Consider the following 9,509-nt stretch of genomic DNA (forward strand, 5'->3'; position numbering starts at 1 on the left):
TGAGTGCTATGGTAGGTGTGAAGAATGAAACAGTAAAAACGGGTTATTAAGTTAGGTGGTAAGTCAGGATCAATCTGACTGTAGGGTACAGAGCAGTCAATGCTGTTTGTATTAAACCAGCACCAACCCAGGAGTGGAGTGTTTGTAGGGCTCTCCTCATGGTCACTCTCTCACATGCGATTTGTATGTTTTTTATTCTATTCTTGTGAATTGTGTCTGGAAATACATAATCAGTAGTATCAGTTTTAATTTCTCTATCAAGTATTTATCCAGATACATCTCAATTTCTAGGGATGATTTTCTTTGTAGGTCATGCATTTAAATTTAACACAGAATTCTCTGGGCAAAGAATTCTCTGGATGTTCCAACAGATTTGTCAAAGACTATGTGGCCAAAATAGCAAGTGCGGCCCCTATGCTTGCTTGGTTTCAGGGTCAGATGATTCTTTAGGAAGCTCAATCCAATCTCATAGAGATACCCTTTTATCGATTCTTCAAATGGCCCCATTTTCTTCTGAATGCAGGAGTGGATAATCCTTGGGTAGATGTTCCTGATTAAAACGAGAGCTAGTGCTAACAACTTTTTAGCAAGTCTGTGTCTCCTCTGCTTTCACATTAATGCTAATATGAACACGAGCCATTTGTCAGTCAATAAGTATTGCATTTTTGATAAACCATTCATTTCCTAAGTTTGAAACATTTATATTTTAACAGCATCGTTCTTCCCTCAAGATTTTAGGTTTACTATAAGGTTATTGAAAATAACCTTATATTGGTTGGCATTAGTAATACACAATTCATTGCACTGTCATGGAAGAGGCAGTTTCATTACACAGCTGGTAAAAAAAGGCAGTCTCTGTTTAATTGTGAATAGTCTCAAGAAACCCATTCTGTATCTCTTTGAGAGCTAACACTCAAAGATTTTCTGAACCAGACATGTATGAAATTTTTCTTTTTCTATTAAAGAAAATCAATGGCTACAGTTATGCTTTTGGAAAAGTCTTCAACAGGTGGTACTTGTTGCACTGAAATGTAGAAATAAAACTCAGTCTCTAAAATAATGACTAGGAAACATTACCTTTAGTTTGTTTTTCTATACTTCCAGTCAGCCAAATGCTGTTTGTGCCATTGCTTTTTGTCTCAACTGTATCAGATTAAAACTCAGGTTTGACAAATCACATATTTAAGAGGAACTATGCTTTGGGCTGTCCTCCACAGAAGTAGAGTAATTGTGCATGAGTGAGGCTTACTGTATGTTGTCAAATGCCCTTCCGAGGAAAGGGAGAGAGAAACCTTCTGCCAGGCATTGCAAGTATTTTTCAGTCCAGATCATATTTATAACTTTTCCAACATAACTGTTTGGCTGCTTTCATTAATTAGTAAAATTCTTCTATAGCATATTTAGTCAGAGTCCTATTTTCTCAATTTATGGATGTTTTTTGACCTACATGAATTAGGCTCTTGCTCTCACCACTTGAGTATAGCCTTCCATTCAATGGTCTATGGGGCCTTTACCTCACCTCAGAAGGTATCAAGTAATCTTTCAAATATGGAAATTGCATCCCATAATTCCCAGTACAAACTCCACCATAGAATTTGTACTGCACTGACCACTTAAGCTGATGTTTCCCAATTTGGTTCAGTCAAGCTTTCCCCAAACTTCGGGATCACATACTTTGCACGTCTTTTGTGAACACATCCGAATTTGGAAATGATGGCCTGCTGCTATGTTTTCGCTTGAAATGATTCAGATTTGAGAACTTTATTTTCATGCCTCTGTCTCGTACATTCTTCCCTGTTCGGTAGAATAATTTATCTGCGCTCATGTTTCAGGGATCTTCACTGACTGCCCCTTATGGGGTAATGTACCTCTAATCTATACTCTTATGTGTTGATGTATTTTATAGTTTTGCTTCAGTAATTATCCACCTTTCTGCAGCATTCTTTATTAGACTATGAGCCTCGTGATGTCTCAGGCTGTCTTGTTCATAATCATCTTTTGAGTGCACTTCTAGCACAAAGGAAAGTATTCAGTGAATATTGATTGAAATAATTTTACGAAGACCTATGGGGACCGAGGTTGACAGAAAGCCTTTCCTTTGTAATTTTCTAACATATTAAGCATCTATAATGTATTTAAGTATTTTTCATTAACCTTAGAAATGTCTGGCTCAGATGTTTGGTATTCTTAGTTCCCATAAGCTATTTGAGGAAATTCAGGTATTAAATGGTAAAATAATATAATCAGTGTTACTAAGCCAGCAAGTACAAATAATATGTCCAAAATATAGACTTCAATTGAACAATCCAGACTTTAAGCTTGAACGATCTTTTCTTCACACATCAATGAAAATTATAATGGTAGTTTACTACTTATTAATAAAATTGATCTCAACTTTAGGTTCTGTGTCTGAATATAGAGGTTTCGTATTAAATTGTCCAAAAGAAACTTTACTACCCATGGCTGATATCATAATTTTTGAAACTGTGCTTCCTTGGAAAAGAATTAAAATGTAATATTTCCATATCTTGAGTCTCAAATGTAATCAACAAATTTTGGTTAAACAAGATATCCGAGCCAAATGTCAGGTACATTTTTTTTTTTTAGATTTGATTTTTTTCTCTTTTTTTTTAAAATTAATTTATAAAATTTTCCACTTCCGCCCCTCCTCTCAATACCCTCCCACTCCCCCCACTCCCTCTCCTCCTCCCTCTTCAGCCCTAAGAGCAGTCAGGGTTTCCTGCCCTGTGGGAAGTTCAAGTTCCTCCCCCCGTCCCTCCAGGTCTAGGAAGGTGAGCATCCAAACAGACTGGATCCCAAAAAGCCAGTACATGCAGAGGAAACAAGTCCCAGTGCCATTATCAATGGCTTCTCAGACAGTCCCCATACCAGTCACATTCAGAGAATCTGGTTTGATCACGTGCTTGTTCAGTCCCAGTCCAGCTGGCCTTAGTGAACTCTAATTAGATCAGTCCCCTTGTATCAGTGGGTGAACGCACTCCTCACGGTCCTGCCTTTCTTGTTCATGTTCTCCCTCCTTCTGTTCCTCATTTGGACCTTGGGGGCTCAGTCCAGTGCTCCAATGTGGGTCTCCGTCTCTATCTCCATCCATCATCGGATGAAGGTTCCCTCTGCTCCTGCCTTCCTTGCTCACGTTCTCCCTTTTTCTGCTTCTCATTTGGACCTAGGGAGTTAAGTCCAGTGTTCCAATGTGGGTCTCTGTCTCTATCTCCATCTATCGCCAGATGAAGGTTCTAAGGTGACATGCAAAATATTCATCAGTATGGTTATGGGCTAAGGCCGGTTCAGGCACCCTCTCCTCTGTTGTCCAGGGAACAATCTGGGGATCTCTCCTTGGACCTGGGAACCCCTCTAGAATCAAGTCTCTTGCAAACCCTAAAATGGCTCCCTTAGTTGTTTTGTATAAGATGTCTTCCTGATAAAGATTTATCAACTAGTAATAGCACTACTTTAAGTACAGGTTAATGTGAAAAGGGTCCTTTTTTGTGGCTGTTATTTTGCTTGAATGGAATTTTACTATGCACATGCTTAGTGTAGCATAAAGCACAGATGCCCCCAAACAGACTGGAGAGCTCTTTGTGTGGAACGGAATGTAGCTTGAGTCACAACTGACTCATTGTTCTGATGAAGCACTTCCATCAGTTGAAGAAGCACTTTAACTCTTCGGCTTCTGCTGGGAAAGAATTAGAGGAAACACTTAAATGTCTGGAGCTACTCTAGTTTCATTCTAGTTACAATCTAGTTTCATTCACTCACAAGAAACTGAACAAATCAGAGAGATTTTAAAATATTCTTGTGTTGGAAGGTAATTCGGGGTGAAACTGCAGAGGAAAAGATGATCCAGGGCCGAGACTGCAGTTCTCCTGCAGCTTAGGGGAGAGGGTGCTCTAGCCTCGGAAGTGTCACACTGACACTGGGGGAGGGACACAGTGAGTGGAGTCACTTCTCTCAGAATAAGCTTCTCCATTTACTTGTAAACGTCACAATTTCATTTTTTTTCTTTACAGGTAAATAAAATTTCATTGTGTATAGGTATCCCATTTTTACTATCCATTCATCAACTCAGACATCTAAGCAGCCTCCATTTTTTAACTATTATGAATATAAAAGCAATAAGCATAGATGTGCTTGTTGTTCTATAATAGGAAATAAAGTCTTCTGGATATAGATCCAGGAGTGGGCCAGCTGGGACAGCTGTGGTTGTCAGCAAAAGACATTCCCCAGATAAAGTAAATCAATATTCTATGATTATGGGGGATAGTTGTAAATCTCCATCCTTAACTGAGGAGTTATCGACAACTGGGAACTGCTATGGTGGGAAGGGTCTGTTTTGCTTATGCTTGTAGGTCCTAGAAGGTTGACTATGCTTCAGAGAATGATTTCACACCCATGCTGTTATAGGGCGACAGTACTGGACTTAATGAGTTCAGTGGATGGTTTCACATCCGTGCAGTTACAGGGCAACACTACTTGGACGGAGTGAGTTATTTAGAAAAGGATTTGAAATTGAGAATTTTTATTGCAGGAAAAATATATCTGACTTTCTTTCTTATTCACAACCAAAATGATATTTATGGAGATCTACTGTATTGTAGTATATGCTTATAATTTTACACTTAAGTGAACAATTGAATATCAACTATGGAATCAGAGTGAAGGTTTCTCAGAAGCACCTAAATACTGAGCTGCACAGATATGGCTACTCCTAAACTAATAGAGCCAAGGATTCTGCTTCCTACCACAGAGACACTTTCACATCCTTTTCCATTTCTGCTCTATTCACAACAGATAGGAAATGGACCTGGTTTAGATGTGTATAACAGATGAAAGAATACAAGCAAATTTGATACAGGCACACAGTAACTAACTTTATACAGCCATGCCCACAATAGAAACCATGATAGTTGCAACAAAAAAGTAAGAGTGGAAATCACTTATTTAATGAAGCAACTCACACTTAAAATGACAAGAAAAAAATGCTTTCTTTACCCATGGATCTTCAGTTATATTTTTATACATGTTTATTGTTTATCAGTAAGAGGATGAGGTCAGTTCATGAAACTAGGGAGGCTATTAGTAGAAGGTCATTAGGGCAGAGGGGTCAAGGTAGGCAGTAACATCCTTGTGCTGCTAAAGCAGACAAGATGGCACTAAAAAAAGAAGAAAGAGAAAAATCTGGGCAGTTAGAAGTGGCAGACCAATAAGAACAAGGCATGGGAAAATGCTGCTATGAAATCCATCTTAAGTATGCCTATTTAAAAACAAAGAACAATTAAAAGACAGAACAATAGAGCGCTAGCCTTTAAGGGATTCCCCAAAGACAAGGCTTGTGGGCTGTATAAAGGGTAGCTCAAGCAGGATAAAGCATCTGGGGAGGGTGAGGAACTTGAGGGCTAGAGAAGGTACCTGGTGGGTGGAGAGTCTCAACATAAGGAAGGCAATAGAACAAAACTTGGGAGACAGATCAAAATTTTCAGAAGTGTAAGACTTCAATAGGCCTGCCCTTTGAATAGTTATAGTCACATGAGTTGGTGTCAAGAACAAAGGAGAGTGATGGGATTTCTGTTGGAACCATTCCTGGTTGTGATTCTTTTTATCAGAGACAGACTAGCTAAGGAAACTCATTTGAAAAAGAAGGCAACCTTCTATCCCATCTCAGAGGTCAGTAGTTACATGTGTCATTTTCCCATTTTAATTGAGCCATATATTATCTCCTTAATTTGTTTGAAGTAACAGATGAGATATATTTCCCAGTATTTTCTCCCTGCCCACAGTGAGAAACATTTCTTTCTTTACTTGGTGGCACAAGACTGTTATCACAGCACTCAGAAATCAGGGACAGTGTGATCATCAGCTCAAGAATGACCTCTATGGCATAGTGAGACTTGTATTGAAAAAAGAAAAGAAAAACTTTAATGTAGCTATAGTAAGTTGATTTTCTACTAGTTGCCTTACAAGCCACTGCCAAAGACACGAGCACATAGATTCTCTTGTGCTTTGTTTTAGGAGTTTTGTGAGACTGTCTTACATTTATGTCATTAGCCCATTTGATTTTTTTAATTTAATATAATATCAAGTTCAATGGTATTACTTTGCATGAGAACTTTCAGTTTTATGGAAATCATTTAAAAGCATCTCACATTTTAGTATTTACTTCTCGTTCTTACCAAAAATAAGCTTAGTACCTATAGTAGGGTATGTTTGTAGTCTGTGTAGTGAGCTTCATTAGTCTGTGTTAATCTCACTCCTTATGCCATGCTATTTTGATAACTGAAACATTGTAATGCAGTTTGAAATTGGGCAGCACAATGCCTCTAACTTTGTTTCTCCTTCTCAAGATCATTCAGGTTACTTTATGGAACCATTGATTTTCAAGCATCTTTTCCTATATTTGTGAGAGAATGTCATAGAAAAATTGATAAAAATTATAATTAATGCATCACATTGTTTTGGATAGTGGGGCATTTTTAAAACACTGATTCTTGAAATCCCCAAATTTAAAATTCTTCCCTATTTGTTTGTGTCTCCTTCTTAAAAAAAAACTGAAATAAGTAAATCATTAGTTTGAAGAGATATCTCTGCTCTCAGAGTCATTGCAGAATTATTTATAATTGTCTGTGGATAAATTTTCAAATATATATTATATAATTATGTATGTTTGTTTAAATGACAATATCTCCTGCTTTTGCAAGGCTATTTGAAATATTATAAATATGTAAATAAAATATAATTATGAGTGAGGTGAGTTTTCTAACTCTCTTATCATCATAAATTTTCCCAAAGTTAAATCTCTTCCTGGACCTGGAACAACTATAAAGAAATTTGATTCTTTCCCACCTTATAATCATTATAAATACATGATTAAATCCAATGCAGAGAACTTATCACTAAAAGAGCTACCTGGACTCAAACCAAGTATACTTTTTGATGTCTTCTTGCTGTGGAAGGGTTTTGAGCTATTTTAGTATTTTGTCTTTTGACACAGTTTTTGATCCTGTGTTCTGTAAAGGCAATATGCCAGAGATTACATTTCAAAGATGACTAAGACAAAACCTCCTCTTAGTTGGAAATTTACTTCTGGGGTTTCTGAAATTTTTCAAGTTACAAGGCAAAAAATATTGTATCTGAATAATCAATTTTCATTTTCTTTTTTGAAAACATACTTTCACTTCTGGACTTTCCTTATGATCTGGCTTGAGCTTCATTAAAGTGATAATTAAGGGGATCTCTAACAGGTGCTTTCTAGCTTCTAATTTTGACTTTGGATTCTTTAATTCTGACATAATTTCATAAAATTGAATGTCATAGATCATGACTTAATCCTGCCAGTTACTGCAGCCTTCAACGTTATTTGAAAAATAAAACTAGAGAGATATTAGATCTAATAGTGGTTTCCTACTTTTGTACTTGTACTTTCTTGTCTGGCCTGCAAGCCTACAAGTAATGATACCACAACGTCTTACTAACTAGAGAAGCTTGGCCATTAACTTAGACTTGTCCCACTAGCTCTTACAACTTGAATCAATCCGTATTTTATTAATGTACATTCTACCACTTGGCTTTTATCCTTCTCCAATCATATGTGTCCAACTTTTCCACAACTCGATGGCATGCCTGAGCCTAGATACATCTCCTCTTTCCTTTCTCTCTGCCCCAGAATTTCCCCCATACCTCCTGTTTAGCTATCGACTGCTAAGTTCTTTATTAAACCAACCACAGCAATGTATTCACACAGTATTCAAATATCCCAGAACATATTTTCAATGCTATTTTTCAATTCATTAAACCCATGTCTTGAGAACACCTCATAAATCTTAGAAGATTTAGCAAAAATTTGGTCTAATGTAACATTTTGTGAGAAGACATTTTTTACTGAAACTAAAGAACTTCATGATGTGTTAGGATCAGGGATTTCCTTTCCGGGATTTGCCTCAAGCCCTGTCTGAAGCTTTGATTCAGGGAACACTGGACATTTCCAGTAACAAAATTAATCTTGATCATCAGAATTGTAAGATAATACTGATTCCAGTCCACATCACTCCCACATGGATGCGCCACCATCTAGGAAGAGCAGTAAGAGTTATTTTAACCTTATCAACAGAAAAATACACATGTCACTATGCCTCTGTCTAGATAAAGATAAAACAAGCATATGCTGGCAAAATAGTTGTGAGTCACCTCCCCTGAGGTACAGAGGACGGGAATGCTTCCAGTTAAAAGGCACTTTCACGTGCCATAGAGCATCTCTCAAAAAGTTCACTTGGCTGTTTCGTCTATTTTGTGAATTTTTTTCCCTTTCATTATTTGAAATGCAGAGACACAACACGCAGCAATCTAAATCAACATTTCCTGGAGCTTGACTCACACTGTTATTTTTAGTCATTCAAAGTGTTATTTTTAGACACCGTTTTGAGGCAATTTACATAAAAAGTGAGGCAATTTCTCTAGGTTAGTGCAATTTACCTCATGTGCTCCTGACTTACTTATATTAGTAACCTAAAATAAGTAGAAATTTGTGTAGATTTGGTCATCTTCTAGAATGTGGGCTAATCTATCTTCCCTTCGCTTTACGAATTGGAAAGACACTATTCAGTAATAGAGCATGTTCAAATTAGTTTGGACAAGGGAATTACTCTCTAACTTTTAACAACTTAATAAGAAACGATTAACAAGCAAGGCATCTTTGTATTTGGAGAATAGAGACTGAAAGAGGCTTGTATTAATGAAAACTGTATTTGATACACAATTCTCAGATAGGAATAGAAGTAAAGATTACTTGTGATATGTGATCACAAGGTCAGTTTCCTCTCTGCTCACTTCTACTCCAATCCCAGTCTTACACATCGACTTTGGTCTCTTACATGAAGAACCCACGAAAATAAACTGTATTTGAACCACTGGACATTTGAGTCTATGTATTGATTGACCATCCATGGTAGAGCCTTTACAAATAAACAAACAAACAACAAACAACAGACAAAACCCAGCCTATTGAACTGACATCCTTTGGAATGAACCCTGAGAATTAAACATGTAGAGGGATACTGAGAGAGAGTGAAGTTTGAGATCTATTAGTTAAGGTTACTCATTCATCTTTACACAGGCATATATCTTCTACATTGGGTCAAAGCATTCTCTCTTCTCCAGAACAACTTCCAATTTCCATTCTCACTTCCAGAACTGCTTCATGAAATCTGACCTGAATCTTTCAAATTGTGGATATTAGTTGTTTCCTTCTACTTTTATGGTGTTGCTTGGTGGTCCAAACTCCTTCTCAAATGTTACATTGTTATTAGAACTAAGTTATGACATAATTTTTATTCTATTCTTCTACCATTTTACTGTGAACTCATTGTTTATGTTCTCACATACTTTGAGGAATTCAATGAATATTTGCCAGGTAGAATTCAAATGATGATTTAGTTCTCAAGAATAAATGAGGCAAAAGAGGAAGGAAGCTTTCCTAGATACTCAGGCTGTTACTTAGA

The sequence above is a fragment of the Myodes glareolus genome, chromosome 20 (genome assembly GCF_982192425.1).
Source record: "Myodes glareolus chromosome 20, mMyoGla1.1, whole genome shotgun sequence".
In the NCBI taxonomy this organism is placed as follows: domain Eukaryota; kingdom Metazoa; phylum Chordata; class Mammalia; order Rodentia; family Cricetidae; genus Myodes; species Myodes glareolus.